Source organism: Acinonyx jubatus, chromosome A2 (genome assembly GCF_027475565.1).
Source record: "Acinonyx jubatus isolate Ajub_Pintada_27869175 chromosome A2, VMU_Ajub_asm_v1.0, whole genome shotgun sequence".
Lineage (NCBI taxonomy): Eukaryota > Metazoa > Chordata > Mammalia > Carnivora > Felidae > Acinonyx > Acinonyx jubatus.
Window position 1 is genome coordinate 113,768,149 of NC_069383.1, and position 26,652 is coordinate 113,794,800.

The 26,652-nt window shown below is 37.6% G+C and overlaps 1 protein-coding gene across 2 annotated transcripts in view; it reads left to right on the forward strand.

Moving 5' to 3' along the window:
• The window catches only part of VGLL4 (vestigial like family member 4), a 166,590-nt gene that overhangs the window by 15,961 nt on the left and 123,977 nt on the right, over positions 1-26,652 (forward strand). The gene's annotated exons all lie outside the window — the stretch shown is intronic.

Sequence of the window (26,652 nt, forward strand, 5' to 3'; positions counted from 1 at the left end):
TGAAAGGAAAAAGAACATGACATTGTTCTCCATGAGGTTATTCCACAATGTGTTAAAGTGGTTTTCCTGCTCATCCTAGGGTTTTTAGTAAGTTTTTATTTAAGTTTTTAAGTAAGTTCTTTTTCAAAGTTAAAATTGCTTGCCAAACAGTATTTGCAAGGGTGACTGTTCTTTGTGGGAACCAAGTTTTCTTTTTCTAAGCACTAAAATGCTAAAAACAAAAAAATTTCTAAGGTTGAGCTTTTATACACTCTAAATTCTTTTTTTGTTTAATTTTTATTTTTTTTTATTGAAATCCAAGTTAACATATAGTGTAATAATGGTTTCAGGAGTAGAATTTAGTGATTTGTCACTTATGTATGGTACCCATTGCTCATCCCAACAAGTGCCCTCCTTATTGCCCATCTCCCATTTAGTCCATCCCCCCACTAACATCACTTCAGCAGCCCTGTTTTCTGTATTTAAGATTCTCTTATGGTTTGCCTCCCTGTTTTTATCTTATTTTTCCTTCCTATCTGTTTTGTTTCTTAAATTCCACATATGAGTGAAATCATATGATATTTGTCTTTCTCTGATGGACTTATTTTGCTTAGCATACATTCTAGTTTCATCCATATTGTTGCAAATGGCAAAATTTATTTCTTTTTGATTGCTGAGTAATGTTCCATTATATACACATACATGCACACATACACACTATATCTTCTTTATCCATTCATCAGTTGATGGACATTTGGGCTCTTTCCATACTTTGGTTATTATTGATAGAGCTGCTGTAAACATTGGGGTATATGTGCCTCTTCAAATCAGCATTTTCGTATTTCTGTATCCTTTGGATAAAAACTAGTATTGCAATTGCTGGGTCATAGGGTAGTTCTATTTTTAATTTTTTGAGGAACCTCCATACTGTTCTTCAGAGTGGCTGCACCAGTTTGCATTCCCACCAATAATGCAAAAGGGTTCCCCTTTCTCCGCATCCTCACCAACATCTGTTGTTTCCTGAGTTGATAATCTTAGCCATTCTGACCAATGTGAGGTGGTGTCTCACTGTGGTTTTGATTTGTATTTTCCTGATAATGAGTGATGTTGAGATCTTTTCATCTGTCTGTTAGTCATCTGGATGTCTTCTTTGGAAAAGTGTCTGTTCATGTCTTTTGCCAATTTCTTCACTGGATTATTTGCTTTTTGGGTATTGAGTTTGATGAGTTCTTTAAAGATTTTTAAAAAATATAATGTATTGTCAAATTGGCTAGCATACAGTATACACTATAAATTCTTAAAGATGAACTACTTTCCAATTTAAGTCTTAATGAATAGGCAAACTGGAAAGTGCATATCCTTAAAATGTAAGCTCTGCCTTTTTACTGTCTAGGACTTTTATTTTTCTAAGCCTCAGTTTCCTCATTCCTAACATGAAATAACACTTACAAAGTATTTGTGAGGATTAAATGGGCTATTGTATAGATAGTGCCTATCTTAGCTCTTGGCTCCTGGTGGGATTGCCATAATCTGTTCACTTTGGGCAGTTTTGTTGGCTTGTGGTTGGGCTTATTCTAGTCCTGTGTATTATCAGTGTGCCTGGGTCTTCCCACCCTCTCCTAACACCAACACTCACACGAGGTTATCTTTAAACTAGTGATTGGATGAGGTAACAATTAGAGGCTTGTTTTTTTTTTTTTTTTTAAACCTCTTGCATAATTTACATTTATTTAGGTTTTGGATTGTTGGGGGGGGGGTGGATATAACTATCCATTGGTGTAGTATAATTATCCCTTCCTAAAGAAATCGAAACTCAGGGATGTTATGTATCATTCCTAGGGACCCTAAGTTAGGGAGAGGCAACTCAGGTTGTGGGCTTTTATCTAAGATTGCTGAAAAGCATGAAAAGCTCCTTTATGTCTCTAAGATTGCAGTACACGTTGCTGACTTGAATAGCTAGTTACAAGGTTCATTAAGTATGAATATAGTTAATTTAGAAATTTTTATACTTTATTAGTATTACAAAACTTTTTTTTAATGTTTATTCATTTTTGAGAGAGAGAGAGAGAGAGAGAGCGCGCGCGTGCCCAATAGTGAGTGGGGGAAGGGCAGAGCGAGAGGGAGACACAGAAACTGAAGTAGGCTCTAGGCTATGAGGTGTTAGCATCGAGCCCAAGGCAGGACTTGAACCCATGACCTGTGAGATCATGACCTGAGGTGAAGTCGAATGCTTAACCAACTGAGCCACTCAGGTCCCCCTAGATAGTATTTTAAATTTCTGTTGTATAATGCCCGCATTTAGTTAGGATCAGTAAAACAAGATAGTGTTCATACAAATGAAAAATGGAAGTAATGACCTTGAGGCTGCCCTTCGTGTCCTGGATGTAGAGGGTAAAGGTGTCTTCTCTTTTTCTCCTACCTTCTCAGGTTCGATTCTGGAGCCCAGCTTCAGGGTCACTGTGTTCAGGCAGAAGACCTGTATAGTTACCAGTTCAATGAACAAGGGTTGAATTCTTATGTAAAAGGGGCACACATAGATGAACAAGGGACAGCCACTGCCTTTATGGAGCTTATGAACATAGACACTTGCAGCTATAAAATGCATAGAAGGGGGAGACTGGGCATACTTGGTGATAGAAATAGAATGATAATGCCAAGGGAGAGAGGAATTCTTTCTTCCTGTGTTCAACACATCTGTTAATGATTTGCAGAGTAAGGATATATGCATATACAAGGCCAGAATGATTACAGAGTAGCCTTCATTCTGGAATATTCTTCTTTGGACTCTGGCATGATTCTGGAATCCCTCTGGAATGACTTCAGTTACTCAGGATCATTTTTTACGTTTAAAGAAGAGGGAAAAAGTCCAAAGATGTCTATAGTCATTATTATTAACATCAGGCAACATTTTTGAGAAACTTTTTTGCTATGATGCTCTGTGCATCATCACCCACAGGAGCACAGAGCTCAAAAACCAGGCATTCATTGTATTTTCTATTATCTAGTCATGTAAGTATGTGAAAATTTATTCTATTTATAGGCAAAGTTGAGCATTAAGTTCAGAGTCTTCCAGTAGATTTCTTAAGACCTACTTGGGCTTGTTCAGCCTGAATCAGCTTTCTCTGTCCCAGATTAGTTCTATTTTAGCTTTTGTTGTAAATTGCTCTTACATTTAGCACTCTCCTCAACATTTAAAAAAGTCTTGTGTATGTAATCTGATTTGGGTGTCTTATTACAAACAGAAAAATGTTCTACTACTTGAGATCGGTTTCCCAACTCCTGTAGGTGACCTAAATGATTCTCTTTTCTTTTGCTCATGGAGAACTGAAAACTTAGGCATTTTTGAAGATGTTATTGTTTGAGTATTTTGAAGAGAACAGTACCTATTAGGACTTGGATCTGTAATACCTGATAGCCTTAAGGCTTCATTATGTCTACTAGCAGAGAATAGAAGAAATATCTCAATGGTACACTGTAGAGCTGAAGTCAATAGTGAAATGGTGGTTTTGTAGTCACACAATAGTCACTTATCTGGATGGCCTAGAAGGAATACATTTACTTAAAATAATCATTCCACCGCTCATGAGACATTGATTTAATCAGCACCCAGGGTAATCCTGGAAGGTACTTAATGAGAATACAACATGAGATTGCCCATTTTTCCCTGTGCTGCAGGAATCTCTTCTTTCAGTCGTAATTAATGCTGGTGCTGGGACGACCCCAACCTTTTTCCAGGCTTATTTTTAGTAGTCAAAATTGAACAAAATTTGAGGATAAGATACATTAGCACTGATGTTTAAAACAACACCTTGGTGCGTCTTTTTTTTTTTTTTTTTTAATTTATGTATTTTTTTTTAATGTTTTGCTTTATTTTTGAGAGAGCGAGCGAGCAAGTGAGCAAGCAGGGGAGGAGCAGAGAGATAGGGAGACACAGAATCTGAAACAGGCTCCGGGCTGTCAGCACAGAACCCGATGTGGGGCTCTACCTTACCAACCGTGAGATCATGACCTGAGCCGAAGTCAGACGCTTAACCCACCGAGCTACCCAGGCGCCCCCACTTTGGTGCGTCTTTAACATACTTTACTTTATTGTGATTTTTACAAAATATTTTTGGTAATTTTGTTCATGTGGCTTCTGATGAGAAGATATTGTATCTGCTGACGTCTTCACTTAGAATAAAATAATTTTGAGGGGCACCTGGGTGCTTCAGTTAGTTGAGTGTCTCACCTTGGCTCAGGTCATGATCTTGCTGTTAGTGAGTTCAGGCCCACATTGGGCTTGCTGCTGTCAGGGCGGAGCCTGCTTTCAATCCTCTGTCCCTCTGTCTCTGTCCCTCCCCTGCTTGTGCGTGCTCTCTCTCTCTCATAAATAAACATAAAAAAAATAATTTTAAGAACTGTGAAATTTTGGTTTTGAGGATTTTGGTGGAGGAGATAGCACTTTGGATTCGCTCTGATGAGCGTGCATACGATCAGGAAAAATGGGATAAAGTTGGTGTGATTGAAGTGGGGAGAACAGGAACACAAGCCAGTCTTTGTAGGGGTTGCTGCTGCACCCACTTGCTCCTAGAAATTCACGAACTCCTCACTTGGTGAAGTTCACTGCAAGTTGACTGAATGATGAAGTGTAAATTACCATAATCCTTCCAAGTAAAGAATGGCCAGGAATACAAGCTTTTCTTATTAGAGGGGACTGATGCCCCCCCAATACATGGGATATTTTCATGTATATAGGTTGTAGTCTATTTTGCCTTAAAAAGGAAAAAAAGCTTGTCTGATTAATTATAACATGATGATCAGTTGCACTCGTGTCCTGTTTTCACAGGTAAATTTCCTTCCTGCAAGATCCTGACCAGCCTCTGCATCAGTATAGTAACTGGCTGCTGTGTGCACAGGTTACAGGGGCTTTAGCCACCACTTTGCTTTGAGCATATTGGCTGGATCTGCTCCTGTCTCTTTCTTCCTCTATCCTCTTAGTCTCTTGTTTTTCCTCCCAGCGTCTGTTAGGGTACCTTTCAAACATTTCTGACCATGGCACAGGGTAGAAAAGCATTTATATTGTACTGATATATTGACATAAATGATACAAAAGCTTCATGAAGCAGAAATTACCCTGAGTGCATGGAGATGTGCCTGTTCTGTTCTTTATATTCTGCTTTGTTTTTATGAAAGTTGGGTCATGACTCATTAAATAGACTTTAGGATTCACTAATGAATGCACTTGAAAAAACATGATTTGCTTTATATCTCTTTTGTTGGATAAACTTGCTGCTGGCTCCTCCATTTAGGTGCTGGGAAGACTTGACTAACACATGGGTCATGAAAATACAGTGAGCCAGAGGATTCAGACATGCTGGAATATATCGGTGACTAGACAGGAATGACATCATCAGTTCCTTTCAAGAGGACGGGAGGTCTTGGTACACCAGTTGTGAGCAAACGTGACTGTTTAGACATACTTCTTCCATGTTCTCAGGCTATATTGTTCCCACATTTTAGAGTCAGGGCTCAAATTCTGGTTACTCCCCTTTGGTTAAATCTAATTAGCTCCATCTTGTTCCCTAAAGTGTGCTCCTAACTGTACCTTGACACTGTTGAGCCTACCCAATAGGCACTGATGGAGAGGACACCCATCTGATCATTTGTAGCCCAATTTGATGGTTTTGTTTTATTGCATTAGTTATTTTTATTCTTGGTATCTTAAAACACCTGAGAGGGATACCACACATTTCCATCCATGACAGTAGCTTACTGTGGCAATGATTCCCAAAGAGAGGAAGAACGGGTGTTTGTAAGCATTCTGAAAATGCCTGACTCGGTGATTCTGATGGTGGGTCCCTCTTCCCAGCTGAGAGTCATTGGTCTAATAATATTCTTTGGGGAATTCTGGATCTGGATCTTTAAGGAGGGGCTAGATCCCCCTAAGTGTCAGGTGCTGTAATTCCTTGGCTATCATGTATTCTTTAACCAAATTAGCCATTTATATTTTGTACCATTTCCTTTGACACTGTCTCTCTCATGTATATGTGCATATATTATATGCATATATTATACATATACATATGTATATGCAGATTATTTTTCCTGAAACACCTGAGAGTAGGAGGTATCATGCCTCTTTACTCCTAAGTAATATGTTTCCTACAAATGAGAATACTGTCTTGCATAATCACAAAATGCTTATCTTTATTAAAATGTTACTTAAATATATAAGCGTAATAGTAGGCGTAAAACCTTTATGCATTAGTTCGTGTACAATGTCATAACCAGAATATGAATTTATAATTTAAATATAGCCATAAAAGTTAGGCATGATACAGTAGATAGTAATGGGCTACAACTAAAGCCTCTTCCACTAGTATGATACTGCTGCCATGCTGGGGTTGATTCTTCAATGTCAGGGTGCCTGTACTGCTGTGTGTCCTCTGATACAGTTTCCTCCCCACTTTTATCTTTGCACACTCTTGTAAGAAGATACGTCATTGCACAGATGGTGGTGATGTTTTTCCTAGTGCAGATGTTTCAATTTCATATTAGACTTAATTTCTGTCATTTTCTCATTAGACTAGGAAGAAATGCAAACATCTCTGAAATCATGTGCCAGTATACCTGATTGTATCGTAGATGTCTGATTCAGAATATGGTTATGTCAGATTTCTTGTCCCCCAACCCCAGATTTTCTTTTTTTTAAAGTAAACGCTAGGTCTGGTATGGGACTTGAACTCATGACTTGGAGAGTAAGAGTCACATGTTTCTACCTAACTGAGCCACCCAGGCGGTCCTGCTTATGTCAGATTTTTAAAAAGACTCTGTTTGAAATAACAACACAAGTAAAAATTGTCACAGACCTCTGAGCTTTGTCTGTGGACCTCAGTTTAATCACTGTATTACCTCGTTTTGTTCTCATGAAAACCTTGTTAAGTAGGTGTTTTAATGAGTCCCATTTTCTAGAGAAGGGAACTGAGGCTTACATACTTTAAGTAATTTGAATACTAATTACAGTACTTGATTATACTAATAAATAAGGATCCTTAAGTGATGTGGCAGTGCTGAGATTTGAAGTCAAGTAGCTGGACTCTGAAGCTTAAGCCCTTAATTTTTCTCTGTATGCCTTCTCAGAGGGAAGGCATTGAAGACTTGACTGCTGAATGATTGAAAGTGTATATATATATATACATACATACATACATACATACATACAAAACTTCTGTTTTACTACCTCCAGTAATAAGTTAGCAAAGAGGTTTTTCTTTGGAAAATGTTTCCCAACCAGTGAAATAGCATTTCATAAGTATTAAGTAGCTGTAATCAGTGAAATATTTAGGATGTGTGGTAGCACGTATTCAGGAACCACAGGAACTGTGCTTTCTCTTGTGTGTCCATGACTCAGATGCCCACTGCCACAGAACTTTTTTTTTTTTAAGTTTACTTATGTATTTTGAGAGAGAGTGAGGGAGCACCGGCATGAATGGGGGAGGATTAGAGAGAGGGACAGAGAGAATCCCAGGTAGGCTCCACGCTGTCAGTGCAGAGCCGTCTGCAGGGCTCCATCTCAAACCATGAGATCATGACCTGAGCCGAAATCAAGAGTCGTACGCTTAACCAGCTGAGCCACCCAGGGGCCCCACAGAACTTCTCTTTATATGGGACTTTCTTTTCTAGTAAATGTCTTTCAGTTAAGAGGGTCTGATGGCATGGGTGGCCTCACTGAGTAACAGATCCCTTATTGCTAAAGTGTTCAAGCGGAGAAGAGATAACCACTGTTTAGTCATTGTAGAAGAGAGTTGGCAGTGGGTGGGTGGCCACACTCTCTGACCTAAGGTTCTTTGAGTCTGTTAGATCCTAGACTTGATCAAGGCAAGGGTCCTGTTCCGCACCACTTCATATTCCAAGCATGTGCCATTTGAGGCATGTGGTTGGCATTTTATAAATCTCTGTTGGTAGTAAAGTAACTGCTGTAGTAAAAGGCTCGTCTCTAAGGAATTAATTTTTTTAACACTAGCAAAAATGACTCATTACAATGGTCACTATTACTACTAATAATGTACAAACCAAAAGGAGTACTGTATTCCACTTGATAATAATAGTTTGCCAAACATTTTAATCTGATGGTTATAACAAGAACTTTTGCAGTAGGCTGAGTGGGAGGTGTTAGAGAAAAAATTAAGCTTGGAAAAGTTGGATGCCGAATTCAAGATTAAAGTGTAAAAAACCGAAAGAAAACAAAACACTTGCCCTATGTCTCTCCTTTCTGTGCCTTCGTATGCAGTCCCACGCCAGGATTGTCAGAGGTGCAGTTAATAACTGAGTGGCAGCTGTTGCTGGGGTGGGGAGTGCAACATTCTCCAGGGCAGGGAATCACGTGGTCTTGGGGAGCTGCCTCCTCTGACTCCGTGTTCCCAAGCCTTTTGATTTTCAAAATAAGGACTGAATTTACTGCCCTTTCTAAAGGTTGGATTCACTAATAATATGCTTTGTGCTTTCAATTATTTCCCTTTTCTGAACAGTGGCATTGAAAATACCATCTCCCAAAAGTTTATTTTACTTTTAAAAGGTTCATAAAACATAAGGCGGGATAGTATTTATGTGCTAACTTAAGACACTCTAGGTGTGGTCAGCCACTTTAATCAAAGGTTGCCTCCCAGGGTCAGCACCTGGCATACAGTCAGAAGGGCTGCCCTCCAGAGATAGCTACTACAAATGTCTCTGCTAGTTTTTGTGCTTTTATATCAACTCAAATTAGCATAGTACATGTTAGAAATGGATCTCTGCCGGTGAAAATAATGGCTTGTTAATTAGGATAATGGATGTTGGAAATAGATTCTTCCACTGAATAGCTCTTTAGCCACTTGAGGATGGTTTATTATGTTTCTTTTAACCCAATATTTCTCAGTCTTTAGACATCCACACTTTCCTTTAATACGCATGAAAATATAATGAGCTAATTTTAATGTCGGTTGCAATTCAATTTAAAATGTCAGAGTTGAGACTCCTTGGATGAACTACTTATTTTTTCATTTGATGCCCATCATCCTCAGTGTCCCCTTTGCTTCCCAGCATGTTCCTCCCTCCTGGGGGGTTCTCTCTTTCCCTCTCTGCATCTGGAGAATCGGTGCCCTAATCAGGATCTTCTCCGCACATGCCCCACACCTGCAGCCATTTGTTGAGTATGTCTTCTAAACTCACCGTTGGGAGTCACTGTCTTCTCTGCCACCCCTGGCTCCTCAGTGCGGGGCTTGAACTCACGAACCTTGAGATCATGACTTGAGCTAAAATCGGACATGGAACTGACTGACCCATTTGGTGCCCTGGGACCTAAGCAATGATTTTTGTGTGTGATCTGGGTATAGTGTATCTGGTACTGCCACCAGCTTTGATCTGGAGTTCTTTGGGGTGGAGGGAATAGCAGGGGGTGGGAGGGCAGACTGGTGCCAAGTGCACGAAGCTGCCAAGTGTAAGACCTTAGGGAGGAGGGAATCCTGGAGAACACAGCTCTTGACCCCTTTCCAGGAGGCAGCCACCATCTAGCTGCAGTCACTGTCAGAGCTGGCTCCTGAGAGCCAGCTGTGTGCATCTCATCTGGGACCTCATGTTGGACACTTGTCCTCAGCCACGGTGGGGGTATTTACACCATGGCAAAAGCCACAGATGTGGGCTTTTTTGGTTTTTCCTCCCAACACAGCCACTTGTTACCATTTACAAGCATGCCACTGGCTCCTGGTTTCTGCTTTCACATGGGACTATGGGGCTGGATTTGTCAAATTTTCTGATTGTTTAAGACAAACTGAATCCTGGATTTTTATGTAAAATGTCTAGATTTTTAAAATTTCATGTGAGCCAAACAAGCATTTCCTTGCCAAGATTGTCTTGTAAGTATCTAGTATATGCTTTTTGGTCTAGTTTCAATACTTCTATTAACATAACCTATAATAATAGGTTTTTAATTTTTTTTATTTTTTTATTTTTTATTTATTTATTTTTTTAATAATAGGTGTTTTAAAAAAGCAATTTACTTTAGCTTCTCTCCCTTCTCTCATTGTGGTTGGGAATGACTATAGCAGTTCTTTTCTTTTTTCTTTTCTTTTTTTTTGGTAATGTTTATTTTTGAGAGAAACAGAGTGTGAGCGAGGGAGGGGCAGAGAGAGAGGACACACAGAATCTGAAACAGGCTCCAGGCTCTGACCTGTCAGCACAGAGCCAGACACGGGAGTCGAACCCACAAACGGTGAGATCATGACTTGAACTAAAGTCGGATGCTTAACTGACTGAACCACCCAGGTGCCCCATGACTATGGTAATTCTTTAAGAGCTGAAGAGGTGATATTTAATATTAAACTCTCTCCTAGTATCTATCATTAACTTGATATGGAAATTAATTTGGATTAATTTTTCTTCTTATTTAGATTTTCTGTTGTTTAAGGACAGGCCACATGTTGTCTTCATCTGCTTTTGCTTTCTTTAAAAAAATTTTTTTTTTAATATTTCTTTATTTTTGAGAGACCCACACAGACAGAGTGTGAATGCGGGAGGGGCAGAGAGAGAGGGAGACATGGAATCTGAAGCAGGCTGCAGGCTCTGAGCTGTCAGCACAGAGCCCAACACGGGGCTTGAACTCATGAACCACGAGATCATGACCTGAGCTAAAGTCAGAAACTTAACCGACTGAGCCACCCAGGTGCCCCTGCTTTGCTTTCTTTAAAGATTTATGTTACACACTTATGAAATACTTATTGATATTTGATGTGGGTGTAATTTGCAGAAGCAATACGTTTGGGTTTTCACTTTTAGGGGAAATAGAGCCAAGTTTGAAATATCAAACTGCTATATCCTTAGTGGTTTTAGATTTATTGTAACTGCCTATTTATTGGATCAAACTCTTGATCCCTTGTAAATGAAATGAATAAATCTTTCCATTTGAAATCTGGAGAAGTTACCATTTCTTTCTCTAGGACTGCCTTTCTCATCAGATTTTATATATGTGTGTGTGTGTTTCTCCCTCTGAAAAATATTAAATGTCGTTTCTTTCACGGAACTTGCCATGTTTAACTGGATTGTAGTCACTTTTTTAATGAACTTGAAAAAGCAGAAATCTGTTTTGTTCAGCAGTAAGCAAGGGTTGAGAAGAGTGATTTTTCTTTTCCTTAGCAAAGTGTTAGTTGGGGTGCTTTGAATAAAAGAGTTTAAATTACAAAGGAATATTTCATTTAGGAACTTTGTAAAACAAACTGGACTTTGGAGATAAAATGTCAGCCTGAATATATGCCTTTAGCTCCCCTCTTACCAAAAATCCTTTAAAATAACAAAATACAGACATTAAAAGAAAATCTGTTATACTGTTAGAAAACCAGAAAATGTACCTACCTTTAGTAGACCAAAAGTTAAGAAGAATTCCTGGAAAATTGGAAACAGATGGGGTTAGATTGACAAAAGGAAATAAAAATTAAAAAATCATAACCCAAAACACAGGTGCAAAAGAAAATGGAATTAAAAGCAGAGCTTACGGTGACTAACCTAACCGCTACTGACAGGAAGGGGCCCTAGAGCCAAATTCGAGAAACTACAGTATTCCATTTATAACTGTGACCCTCCGGCTAAGAGCTGAGACCTGTACTGTGAAAAATGTGAATGCTCTCTCTTGGGAGGACTCCTCAGGTGGGTGTAGGGATCTGAGATAGAAGCAGAGTGGAGCTTAACATTAGGGTGGTCACTCCCAACAAAAAGCAGGGTGGGCAAGACAATGTAAGCCTTCCTTCCCATAGGCAGTGTCCACAAAAATCCTTCCCCACTAGAGGAAACTTTCTTATCTAGGCAGTTTTGTGTATTTGTCTCCCAGCCTATTTTCTTGCTTGTTTCCCACTCATACACCCCAAAGCAAAGCCTGTCACTGGACACCTCTTCTACTCTTACATAGAGCCGAATGGGGACTCTCCCCAAGGAAAGACCTGCCGCTAGCCCCGACATGCATTAGCTGCTCTTGTTGATTGACCTCGTCTTTTATTCTGAAGTGTGAATGAATGTCAAAGGGTCATCCAGCATTCATGGAAAATACATAGGATGAAAGAAAGACCCAGAGTAAGCAGAATTTGGGGAATATAGGAGAAGCTGAAAACATATTAGTTGGTATCTTCAAAAAGATGTGAGATGTGAGATGGTGAATATGTTAGAAAATAGCCTGGTATGAAAAAAGATTATGCAATAAAGTTCATGGAAATTTAAACTAGTATTATTGAACTTAAAAGGTTAAGCACATCTGCTTGAGAATTAGGCAGATGTGATTAAAGACAAATTTGGTAATCTGGAAGATAGGCAACAAAATTTTGTTGAGTATCCAAAATTTTGGAGAATATCACAAGGAAATTAGGAAGTAATAGAGATCTTAAACATCCATCAGATGGAAGTTCTCGTGGGATGAGGCCAAAGAAGTATTGAGAAAATGCATTTATTAGAAAAATAGGAAATTAATGGGCCCAGTGAACAACCAAAATATTGATAGTAATAGTAGTAGTAATAATAGCACCAGAGTAGAAAGAAAATAATTGATCTCTGCTTTTATTTTTGTAAATAAAAATTAGTAAATCTAAACAAAATAAAAAACTGTTTTGTTTTGTTTTTTAAATAGGCCAACAAATGTGACAAATTCTTTGGTGAATTTGATTAGGGAAATGAGAATATATACAATTACAGAACATTAGAGATGATAAGAGTGGCATAATCATGAGTACAGATAGATATAACAAAGGGTGAAAAATGTAGGTGAAACGGATGCTTTAATGTGAATCATTGAGAGGTAGAAGATTTGAATTGGTCAATGATTATGGGAAAAATTGAAAAAGTAGTCTGAGATATGAGGCCCAGATGGCTTACTAAGTGAATTTTACCAAATCTTCAAGAAACAAATTTCCCTATTAACACTTTTCTGGTGTGTAGAGAGCACTTTCTGACTCCTTCTGTAAGGGTAATATCACTGTGATACCAAAATGTACAAAGAAGGCACAAAGCGTATGTATATAAGTCAGTTTCACTTATAACATAGACATGAGAATCCTAAATTAAATGTTACAAAAATCAGTCTAGCAGTGTAGTAAAAAAGTAACATATTACGTGTTCAAGTAAGTTGTTTGCATCAGCGGAATGCAAGGACAGTTCAGTAACAGGAGTCTTATAATGTAATACATTATTTGTATTACCTTAGTAGATTAAAAGAAGAAAAATCTATATAACATTCATGACAGAAATCCAAAAAGTATTTGATGAAATTCAGTATCAATTTACGACAAAAACTTAGCATGATGTGATTCAAAAGAAATTTTCTTACATTGATAAAAGTTACCTTTTAGAAACCTATAATCAATATGTTTAATGGTAAAACAGTTTAAGTCAGGGGCAGGACAACTCAAATAGCATTGATCTTCAGGTTCTACCTAGTTAATTTTTTTTTCAAGTTTTAATTTTATTTTAGTTCTGTTATAGTTAACATACAGTGTTACATTAGTTTCAAGTGTACAATATAGTGATTCAGCAATTATTTACATTACTCAGTGCTCATCATGGTAAGGGTCCTCTTTAATCCCCATCACGTATTTTACCCATCCTCTCTCCCATCTCCCCTATGGTAACCATCAGTTTGTTCTCTATTAAGAGTCTTTTTTGGTTTGTCTTTTTTTTTTTTTTTCTCCTTTGCTCATTTGTTTCTTAAATTCAATATATGACCAAAATCATATGGGGTCTTTGTCTTATTTCACTTAGCAGTATACTCTCTAGCTCCGTCTATGTTGTTACAAATGGCAGGATTTCATTCTTTATTATGGCTGAATAATGTTCTATCATACATATAGTGTGTGTGTGTGTGTGTATGTGAATTTATGTATGTATATATGTATATACATGCATTCACACACACACACACACACACACACACACACACACACACACTGTATCTTCTTTATCCATTTGTCTGTGGAGACTTAGGCACTTTCCATATTTGGCTATTATAATTAATGATGCATAAATAATGATACATGTATCCCTTTGAATTAGTGTTGTTTTTTTTTTTAATTTTTTTAATGTTTATTTTTGAGAGAGAGACAGAGCGTGAGCAGGGGAGGAGCAGAGAAAGAGGGAGACACAGAATCCGAAGCAGGCTCAGGCTTTGGGCTGTCGGCACAGATCCCGATGCAGGGCTCGAACCCACAGATCATGAGATCACAACCTGAGCTGAAGTCAGATGCCCAACTGACGGAGCCACCCAGGCGCCCCTGTCTTTTTTTGGTAAATACCCAGTAGTGCAACTACTGGATTATAGGGTAGTTCTATTTTTAACTTTTTGAGGAAGCTTCATACTGTTTTCCACAAATACAGTTTGCATTTCCACCAACAGTGTACGAGGGTTCTTTTTTCTCCACATCCTTGCCAACACTTGTTATTTCTTGTGTTTTTGATTTTAGCCATTCAGACCCATGTGAGGTGATATCTCATTGTAGTTTTGATTTGCATTTCCCTGGTGATGAATGATGTTGAGCATCTTTTCATGTGTCTCTTGATATGGATGTCTTTGGAGAAATGTCTTTTCATGTTTTCTGCCTGTTTTTTAATTGGATTGTTTTTCTGGTAAGTTTTATATAAGTTCTCTCTATATTTTGGATACTAACTATTGGATATGCTATTTGCAACTATCTTTATCCATTGAGTAGGCTGTCTTTTAGTTTTGTTAATTGTTTCTTTGCTGTGCAGAAGTTTTTAAGTTTGATGTAGTCCCAGTAGTTTATTTTAGCTTTTTTATTTCCCTTGTCTCAGTAATCATATCTGGAAAAATGTTACTACCACTGACGTCAGAGAAATTACTACCTGTGCTCTCTTCTAGGAATTTTATGGTTTCAGGTCTTTACATTTAGGTCTTTAATCCATTTTGAGTTTATTTTTGTGTATGATGTAAGAAAGTCATCTGGCTTCATTCTTTTCAATGTAGCTGTCCAGTTTTCCCAACACTATTTGTTGAAGAGACTTTTTCCCATTGTATATTCTTGCCTCCTTTGTCAAAGATTAATTGACCATATAATTGTGGGTTTATTTCTGGGTTTTCTTTTCTTTCCCATTGATCTCTGTGTCTCTTTTTGTGCCAGTCCCATACTGTTTTGATTACAGCAGTTTTGTAATGTAACTTGAAATCTGGAATTTTGACACCTCCAGTTTTGTTTTTCTTTTTCAGGATTGCTTGGGCTATTCGGCATCTTTTGTGGTTCCATATAAATTTTAGGATTGTTTGTTCTAGTTCTGGAAAAATGCTGCTGTTATTTTGATAGGGATTGAATTCTAGCTAGTGAATTTTTAAAAACTGATAAGGTATAGTCAAACTATAATTTTCAGATGTTTATAAGTAGTCTATTAGAAAAATAATAATTTCCCTGTGTATTGTAATGGGAATAAACTACCAGGACTAATAAAAGACTCAAGGTGGCTGGTTATAACAGTAGCATTTAAAAAATCAATTATCTTTGGGGTACCTGAATGGTGACTCTTGATTTTGGCTCAGGTCATGATCTCGCGGTTGTGAGATTGAGCCTGGTGTTGGGCCCTGCGCTAGGTGTGGAGCATGCTAAGATTCTCTCTCTCCCTCTGCTCCTCCCCCGCTTATTTTCTCTTTCTCTCTCTCAAAAAAAAAATATTAAGAAAAAAATTAATATTATCCTTACTCACTTGGTAATAACCATTTAGAAATTATCTCTAAAAAAAGTCTCATTCACATATTAACCATAGATATAAAATATTTAGGAAAACACATAACAAGAAACACATAAGACCTATGTGAATAAATCATAAAATTGTTGAATGGCAGAGCACCTGGGTGGCTTAGTCAGTTAAGTGTCTGACTGTTGATATTGGCTCAGGTCATGATCTTGCAGTCATGAGATCAAGCCCTGAGTTGGGCTCCACGCTGGTCATGGGGCCCATTTAAGATACTCTCTCTGCCCCTCTCCTGCTCATGGTCGCTCTCTTTCAAAATAAATAAACATTAAAAAACAAACAAAAAAGCCCCTGTTAAAAAAAAACAAAACAAAAAACTGTTGAGTAGCATAAAGATGATCTGAATGAAAGAAAATACCATATTTTGATTCAATCAAATAAAGATGTCAGTTACATTCATATTCTATGTTAATTCTAATCAAATTCAATAATTCAGTACAATCATCAGAATATCAAATGTAATTTTTAACTTGATAAGCCGATTCTAAAGTTTATGTCAAATTTTGTTTTAATTTTTTTTAAATATTTATTTTTGAGACAGAGACAGAGCATGAGCAGGGAAGGGTCAGAGAGAGAGGGAGACACAGAATGTGAAGCAGGGTCCGATGCGGGGCTCGAACTCATGAACTGTGAGATCATGACCTGAGCCGAAGTCGGACGCTTAACTGACTGAGCCACCCAAGCGCCCTCAAAATTTTTGAAAAATAAAGGGTGGGGAGGAAAGGGACTTGCTATATCAGGCATTAAAGATCTCCAACATGCATTACTATACAGTGATTAAAATGGGGTAATATTGAAATCAGGATAACTAGAGCAGTATTTATTAAATGTTTTAAAAACTACAATCCTATCACTTCTTGGCCTTTTGGCTAAGATCAGGTGTAAAAACTACAATCCATAGCTGGGTGCCTGGGTGGCTTAGTCTGTTAAGCATCCGACTTCAGATGGCTCAGGTCTCACAGTTCGTGGGTTTAAGCCCCATGTTGGGCTCTGTGCTGACAGCTCAGAATCTGGAGCCTGCTTTGGATTCTGTGTCTCTCTCTCTCTCCCTGCCCCTCCCCGACTTGTGTGCGTGCTTGCTCACTCGCTCTCTCAAAAATAAACATTACAGACAATAACAAAAAACTACAGTCCATAGCAACAAAAGCATTTTACAATTAAATCAAGTTTTACGGAGTAGATGGAGATAGTGTGCAGGAAGTTGGTTGGAGGCGTGCTGTCAGGATGGTCCCTGTGGGGGAAGGGAACGGCACAGGAGCAGAAGTTGTTGAGCTGTCATGCAGTCACAACAAGGTCCTGCCAGTATCTCTGTTTCAGTCTGTTTTCTGGTGAACCCAGCTTGTAGCAGACCTCTGCTTCCCTATGATGACTTCTGTGCAAACATATGTAGGATTACAGGGATGGACAGGACCTTGGTTATTCTCTTATTCAGTCTTCTTTCTGATGCAGAGGTGCTGTCTGAAATATTCCTGATGTTCGGCTCTCTGTCCTCTGCTTGAATCTAAGAGATGGAGAATTTATAACTTCACTACCCCCTCAGTGTTGAACACTGAGGAGTTAGAGCAATTTTATTATTGAGTGAAAATCTACATCCTTGTAACTTTCTTTCCTTAGACACTTCTCCTAGCTACTCAGAATATCTCTTCAAATCCTTGGAATTGTTCCAGTTTCCATCCTTAGGAAAGTTGAAGAAAGTAGTCACATTTCCTTAAGTCTCTTCTTTAGATTCTATTGAAATGCCTCATTGTCTCACCTATTCCCTTTCCTTTCCTTTCCTTTCCTTTCCTTTCCTTTCCTTTCCTTTCCTTTCCTTTCCTTTCCTTTCCTTTCCTTTCCTTTCCTTTCCTTTTTCCTTTCCCCTTTCCCCTTTCCCCTTTCCCCTTTCCCCTTTCCCCTTTCCCCTTTCCCCTTTCCCCTTTCCCCTTTCCCCTTTCCCCTTTCCGCTTTCCGCTTTCCCCTTTCCCCTTTCCCCATTCCATTCCATTCCATTCCATTTATTTATTTATTTCGAGGAGGGGAAGAGTAGGGAGAGAGAATCCCAAGTAGGCTCTGTGTTAGCACGGAGCCTGATGCAGGGCTCAATCTTACCAACCGTGAGATCATGACCTGAGCTGAAGTCAAGTCAGACGCTTACCTGACTGAGCCACCCGGGCGCCCCTCACCTATTTCTTATGTGATCTCCTTTCTTGCTTTTTTTCTGCAGATTTATTGAGGTATAATTGACAAACAAAATTATATATGCTCATGATGTGCAGCATGATGGTTTGATATACATATACAATGTAAATGATTACCACAATCAAACTAATACATTCATCACCTCACATTAGCAAATTTTTTGTGTGTATGTGGAGTGAACGCTTAAGATCTACTCCATCAGCAAATTTCAAGTATAAAATACAGTCTTTTTACCTGTAGTCACCATACTGTCCATTAGATCCTCAGAACTTATTTATCTATTAACTGAACGTTTATGCCCTTTAACCAACGTCTCCCCATTTCTCCCACCACCGGCAACCCCTGGTAATTACTTTTCTACTGTCTGTTTCTATGAGTTTGACTTTTTTAGATTTCATGTATAAGAGAGATTGTACAGTATTTGTCTTTGGTTTATTTCAGTTAACATGTCCTCCAGATTCATTCATGTTGTCGCAAATGGCAGGATTTCTTTCTTTGTGAGTGTATGTGTGTGTGTGAATAATACTCCATTGTGTACATATACACACAACATTTTCTTTATCCAGTCATCCATTAATAGGTTCTTTCTGTATCTTAGCTATTTGTGAATAAGGCTGCAATGAACATGGGAGTGCACATATCTCCTCCAGATGCTATTTTCATTTCCTTTTTGTATATACCTAGAAGTGGGATTGCTGGATCATACGGTAGCTCTATTTTTAATTTTTTGAGGAAACTCCTTGCTGTTTTCCACAGAGGCCATACCAATTTACATTCCAGGTAACAGTTTTACAAGGGTTTCCTTTTCTCCGTGTCCTTGCCAACATTTGTTATCTTGTCTTTTTGATAATAGTCATCCTAACACATGTGAAGTGATTATTTCATTGTGGTTTTGATTTGCATTTCCCTGATGATTCGTTGATGTTTAGCACCTTTTCATATATCTGTTGGCTATTTGTATGTTTGTTTTGGAAAAATGTCTATTCAAATCCTTCACCATTTTTTGATCAGGTAATTTGCTTTTTTGCTATTGAGTTGTATGAATTCCTTATGTATTTTGAATATCAACTCCTTATCAGATACATAGTTTGCAGATTTTTTCCCTATTCTGTGGGTTGCCTTTTGATTTTGCTGATTTTTCTTTTGCTGTGCAGAAACTTAGTTTGATGCAGTTCTGTTTATTTTTGCTTTTATTTCTTGTGCTTTTGGTATCATATCCAAAAAATCATTGCTAGAATTAGTATCAAAGATCATACCCCCTGTGTTTTTTTTTAAGGAGTTCTTTGGTTTCAATTCTTACATTAAGTCTTTAATCCATTTCGAGTTGATTTTTGTATATGGTGTATGGCTTTCTTGAGCCTGTATTCTTGGCACCCCTGTAATAGTTTAGTTGACTATATGTCTGTATGTTTATTTTTGGGTTCTCAATTGTGTTTCATTGGTCTATGTGTCTGTTTTTATGTAGACATAAAAACTTACTGTTTTGATTACTATGGCTTTCTAATATAGTTTGAAATCAAGAAGTATGATGCCTGCAGCTTTGTTCTTTCTGAAAATCGCTTTGGCTATTTAGGGTCTTTTATGATTCCATACAAATTTTGAGATTTTTTTTTTCTATTTCTGTGAAAAATGCCATTGGAATTTTGATAGAGATTGCATTGAATCTGTAGACTGCTTTGAAGAGTATGAACATTTTAATTATTATTATTATTATTATTTTCAAATTATTTATTTATTTTTAAACTTAACATCCAAATTAGTTAGCATGTAGTACAACAAAGATTTCATTAGATTCCAAATGCCCCTTACCCATTTTGCCCATCCCACCTCCCACAACCCCTCCAGTAACCCTGTTTGTTCTCCATATTTAAGAGTCTCTTCATGTTTTGCCCCCTCCCTGTTTTTATATTATTTTTTGCTTCCCTTCCCTTATGTGCATGTTTTGTATCTTAAATTCCTCATATGAGTGAAGTCATGTGATAATTGTCTTTCTCTAATTTCGCTTAGCATAATACCCTCTAGTTCCATTCACGTAGTTGCAAATGGCAAGATTTCATTCTTTTTGATTGCCGCGTAATACTTGGCAATATTGTGGCGTATATACCACATCTTTATCCATTCATCCAATGATGGACATTTGGGCTCTTTCCATACTTTGGCTATTGTTGATAGTGCTGCTATAAACATTGGGGGGTCCCTTCAAAACAGCATACCTGTATCCCTTGGGTAAATACCTAGTAGTGCAATTCCTAGGTCATAGGGTAGTTCTATTTTTAATTTTTTAAGGAGCCTCCACACTGTTTTCCAGAGTGGCTGCCCCAGTTTGCATTCCCACCATCAGTGCCAAAGAGATCCTCTTTCTCCTCATCCTCGCCAATATCTGTTGTTGCCTGAGTTGTTAATGTTAGCCATTCTGACGGGTGTGAGGTGGTCTCATTGTGGTTTTGATTTGTATTTATTTCCCTGATGATGAGTGATGTTGAGCATTTTTTCATGTGTCATTTGGCCATCTGGATGTCTTCTTTTGGAAATGGTGGAATCTTTAGGGTTTTCCATATAGAGTATCATGTCATCTGCAAAGAGTGAAAGTTTGACTTCCTCCTGGCCAATTTGGATGCCTTTTATTTCTTTGTGTTGTCTGATTGCTAAGGCTAAGACTTCCAGTACTATGTTGAATAACAGTGGTGAGAGTGGACGTCCTGTCTTGTTCCTGACCTTAGGAGAACTCAGTTTTTCTCCATTGAGGATGATATTAGCATTGGGTCTTTCATATATGGCTTTTATGATCATGGCGTATGATGGTTCTCTCCCTACTTTCTTGAGGGTTTTTATCAAGAAAGGATGCTGTATTTTGTCAAATGCTTTCTCTGCATCTATTGAGAGGATCATGTGGTTCTTGTCCTTTGTTTTATTGATGTGATGTATCACATTCATTGTTTTGCAGATATTGAACGAGCCCTGCATCCCAGGTGTAAATCCCACTTGATCATGGTGAATAATTTTTTTAATGTAATGTTGTTGGATTCTGTTGGCTAATATCTTGTTGAGGATTTTTGCATCCATGTTCATCAGGGAAATTGGTGTGTAGTTCTCCTTTTTAGTGGGGTCTTGTCTGGTTTTGGAATCAAGGTAATGCTGGCTTCATACAAAGAGTTTGGAAATTTTCCTTCCATTACTATTTTTTGGAACAGCTTCAAGAGAATAGGTGTTAACTCTTCTTTAAATGCTTGGTAGAATTCCCCTGGAAAGTCATCTGGCTCTGGACGATTGTATGTGAGTGGGGGAGAAGGAGAGAGTCTCAGGCAGGTTCCATGTTCAGCGCGGAGCCCTTTGTGGGGCTCAGTCCCACAACCCGGGGATCATGACCCAAGCTGAAATCAAGAGTCAGATGCTCAACTGACTGAGTTGCCGCAGGTGCCCCTGGACATTTTAATAATAGTAATTCTTCTAGTCCATGAGCAGGAGATATCTGTCCATTTTTTTTGTGTGTCATCAATTTCTTTCATTGATGTCTTACAGTTTTTTGTGTACAGAACTTTTGCCTCCATGGTTAAATTTCTAAATCCCTTAGCATTATTAATTTTATTCCAAGTTGTCTTTATACTTTTTAGAGGTGGTTCAAACAAGGCCATTGTCATAGTACTACCTTTCCCATACATACTATTAGCTTTTAAGCCATTTTTAGGACCTTTGTTCCAGCTACTGTAACTGAAATACTCTTCTCCTAAATCTGAATTGCTGGCTCCGTCTTTATATTTGGTCCTCAGCATGAATGTCTCCTAGGGCCACAGTATGACTTTCATGAGTCTGAGGCACTTTTGCCTTTGTCGGTGACTTTTTTCATAAAAAAAGTTTCAAAAATTGTGTTTTATGACTGCATTAGTATAAAGATGACTATATTAATATTATTAAAACATTCTGTTCAGCCTAAAATTTCATTGTTCTCTTCTGATTTTGAAACATTTTCATAGGTCCCCCAAAATGTTGTAGGCCCTAGGTACTATGCCTTCCTTAGGGCAATGTCATGCTGTGTTGCACGATCTTATGGTACGTATTGTTTACTGCTGTATTCTTATTGTCTAGAGCAGAGCCAGACTCATGAATAAATGAAGAAAGAAAGATATACTGGGCTCTAGGTGAAGAATTCTGTTCTGACTAAAATGCATGAGAATTGCATGTTCCTAGAATGTTGAAACATTTATTAAATTTTTACTATACAAATAATACCTGCTCAGTGAAGAAAGTGTGATAAATACAGAAAAGTAGGAAGAAAAAACTCATAATCCTACCATCCAGAACATCACAATTACTATTTTGCTCTATTTCTATAATTTTTTCCATGTAATTATTATTTCATGTTATCACTTACTCTTTGTTGTATATACTTAATATCCTTTTAACTTAAGAGATTGTGAACATTTTTAATGTTAGGAAATGTTTTCAAATACTTTAATGGTTGTATAATATACCGTCCAGTGCCTGGGGCACAACAGAGGCTCCTTTCATTTTGGTGTTGTCTCATGAGTTTCTTGCTGCTTCTGTTTCCCCTGCCCGAGGAGACATATCCATAAATGTGTTGTTGAGGCTGATGTCCAAGAGATTATTGCCTATTTTTTTTTTTAAAGAGTTTCATGGTTTCAAGACTCACATTTAGGTCTTTAATTCATTTTGAATTTATTTTGGTGTGTGGTGTATGAAAGTGGTCCAGTTTGATTCTTTTGCATATATCTGTCCATTTTTCCCAAGGCCACTTGATGAAGAAACTGTCTTATCCTCATTGTATATTCTTGCCTCCTTTGTCATAGATTAATTGACCATATAAATGTGGGTTTATTTCTGGTATTTTTATCCTGTTTTGTTGATCTGTGTGTTTATTTTTGTACTGGTACCATACTGTTTTGATTATTACAGCATTATAGTATATCTTGAAATCTGGGATTGTGATACTTCATCTTTGTTCTTCTTTCTCAAGATTGCTTTGGCTATTTGAGGTTTTTGGTGGTTCCATTTACATTAAAGGATTATTTATTTGGGTTCTGTGAAAAATACTCTTGGTATTTTGATAGGGATAACACTGAATCTCTAGATTGCTTTGGGTAGTATGGGCATTTTAATAATATTCTTCCAACCCATGAGCGGGGAATATTTTTCCATTTGTTGTATTGTCTTCAATTTCTTTCTCAGTTCTTTATAATTTTCAGAGTATAGCTCTTTCATCTTTTTGATTAGATAAAAATCTTTTGCACAACGAGGGAAACTGTTGACAAAATTAAAAGGCAATCTACTGAATAGGTGAGGATATTGGCAAATGATTTATCCAGTGAGGAGTTAATGTCCCCAAAATATAAAGAACTTACACAGCGCAACACAAAAAATAAATAATATGATTAAAAATGGGCAGAGGACATGAATAGATATTTCAGAGAAGACATGGAGATGACCAACAGGCATATGAAAAGATGCTCAACATCACTAATCATCAGGGAAACACAAATCAAAATTACAATGAGATATCACCCCTCACCAGTCCGAAAGGTTAGTACCGAAAGGACAAGAAATAACAAGTGTTGGCAAGGATGTGGAGGAAGAGGAACTCTCATGCACTCTTGGTGAGAATACAAATTGATACAGCCCTTGTGGAAAACATTATGGAGATTCTTCAAAAAATTAAAAATAGAACTACCCTATAATCCAGTAATTCCACTTGTGGGTATTTACCTAGAGAAAATGAAAACACACATTTGAAAAAATATATGCACCCATATCTTCATTCTGGCATTATTTACAATGAATAGCTAAGATACGGAAGCAACCTAAGTGTATGTCTAGAGATGAACAGATAAAGAATATGTGGTGTGTATTTATATACATATATGTATACATATACATATACATACAATGGGATATTAGCCATAAAAAGATAATGAAATCTTGCCATTTGCAACAACATGGATGGACCTAGAGGATATTATGCTAAGTGAAATAAAAGAAAGACAAATACCGTATGATTTCACTTACATGTGGAATCTTAAAAACAAAACAAATGAATAAACAACCCCCACCACAAACAGACTCATAAATGCAGAAAATAAAACTGGTTGCCAGAGTGAAGGCGGGTGGGCAGGTAGATGAAATAGGTTAAGGGGATTAAGAAGTACAAAGTTCTAGTCATAAAATAAGTAAGTCATGGGGATAAAAAGTACAGCATAGGGCATTGAGGAGGGCACTTGTTGGGATGAGCACTGTGTGTTGTATGGAAACCAATTTGACAGTAAGTTATATTAAAAAAAAAAGATTAGCCAAATACAGCTCAGATGAGCTGAACTCCCTTAATGCTCAAAAGTAAATAAATGGTTGTTACTATATGCAAAAAAAAAAAAAAAAACATAAAACAAAAGTACAGCCTAGAGAATATAGTCAGTAATATTATACTAACGTTGTATGGTGACAGATGGTGACTACACTTGATTCACTTACTGTGGTGAGTGTTGAATAATGTATAGAATTGTCAAATCACTATGTTGTGCACCTGAAACAACTATAACATTGTATGTCAACTGTACTTTGGTAATAAAAACTGAAAGAAACCAGATACTCCTTTACTGTTCAATTTTAAAGTTATTTCTGATTTTTCCTGTTTTATGCATGATACTACAATGAACATCTTTTGTTTAAATAACTTTTCATCTCCTTCTCCCCTTTAGGGTTATTTCTTTATGATGAGTTTCCAGACATGAATTACTAGTTCCAAACTTGGGTGTATACTTTTATCATGGCTGTCCTGTAGTCTTTAAAACAAACAAACAAACAAACAAAAAACCAGAGAAAAACTATTCTCTGGTTCTTACTTTTATCACATATAGTTGAATTTTCAGTTAAGTAACTTTTAGATACATGGAATGAACAGCTTGCTATTTTCTATTTTGCATGTTGTTAGTTTATTATTTACAAGTAGGTATAAAATTATTTTTTATTTTTATTAAAAAATTTTTTTAACGTTTATTCATTTTTGAGAGAGAGAGAGAGACAGAGCATGAGCGGGGAAGGGACAGAGAGAGGGAGACACAGAATCTGAAGCAGGCTCCAGGCTCTGAGCTGTCAGCACAGAGCCTCACTCAGGGCTTGAACCCACGAATGTGAAATCATGACCTGAGCTGAAGTTGGACGCTCAACCTACTGAGCCACCCAGGTGCCCCTTGGTATAAAATTATTGAAGGTGGGATTCTGCATTTTCAGCCCAGCACAGAATAGAACTCATGGTAGATACTTAGTTTTGGTTGCTTCGTTGAGGAAAAAAAAGAAGTTTAGATGGGGAGCTATTTTGGAGGAAAAGATGACAAAACATTATTGATATCTGGTCAGATTATCATTTCTAGAAATGTGAATTTGGAATTTATTCCAGAAAGAATAACAGTCGATTCCATGGAAAGATATCCTCTGTGAGGGACAGAAACCCACAGCAGATGTGGGACAGAAGGGAAGTAGGTAGGAAAAGGCAGCTGCCATTTACCAAGTACCTATTATAATGGTGCGAGAATTTCCACATGTAATCCTCAAAGTAATTCCACCTCTCCATCCATTCAACAAACATGTATTGAATGCTTCTGGCATGTCAGATGCCATGATAAGTAATGACATAACAGGTATCATCTGCTTTGGTAGATTGGAACTGTTGTCAGTCATCCTCATAGCCAGTTGGTGGCAGAGATGGGTAGGAAATCAGACTTGACTGTCTTTATAGTGCATATCCTTTCCACTATGCTGTTTTGGTTGTAGGTGAACATTGAATTGACCATTGGGAATTAATCATGCACATTTTATTTAGAGTTATGTTAAGGGACTTGGCATAAGTGCTGTCCATGAGAAAAAAGTGGTATTTACCAAGGCAGCCCATGTCATCCTACTATTCTCCCCACTGCCTGTCTGCAGTCAATCTTAGTAATGAGACCCTGTATTTTAGTATAGTCTGCCTTGTTTTCGAATTATTACTGGTTAGTCTGTTTCTCCCACACATTTTAAAAAAATTTTTTAACGCTTATTTATTATTGAGAGACAGACACAGAGCATGAGCAGGGGAGGAGTAGAGAGAGGGGAGACACAGAATCTGAAGTAGGCTCGAGGCTCTGAGCTGTCAGCACAGAGCCTGACGCGGTGCTTGAACTCATGAACTGTGAGATCATGATCTGAGCCAAAGTCGGTCACCTAACCAATGGAGCCACCCAGGTGCCCTGTCCCACACATTTTGACCTCCCAAAGTATCTTCGTGTAGTACTTCAAGCAAAATAGTTATTTCATTTAAAATTGAATATTATTTCTCTTAGTAGGAATGAATTTGGTAGTGTGTTGGGATACTTGATTATCATACTGCTGTGGGAAATAGCACATGGTTGTAATAATAGGAAATATTTAAAAATGTGATGGCCTTTCTTAGGAACATCTCTTGGCTCTGATTTTTAAAATATGAATATACTTGTTTTATGAAATATTTACAACATAAACAATTAGGGGGAAGTTTTAATGGGCTCTCTTATGGTTTCAGTTGGATTAGGATGATATGTTGAGGGCACAGCTAAACAAAAACCAGTTTAAAAGGAATTCAACATTGTGACCAGGAATGGCATTCCTGCTAGAAGATAATTAGTATGTAGGTCAGAATAACACTCTCTTATCTCTGGAGTGAAAAATACCATGGAAATAAGAATTTAGCTATGGGTCTGAGGTATATTATTTGGTATGAATCTTTAAGGATTCTGT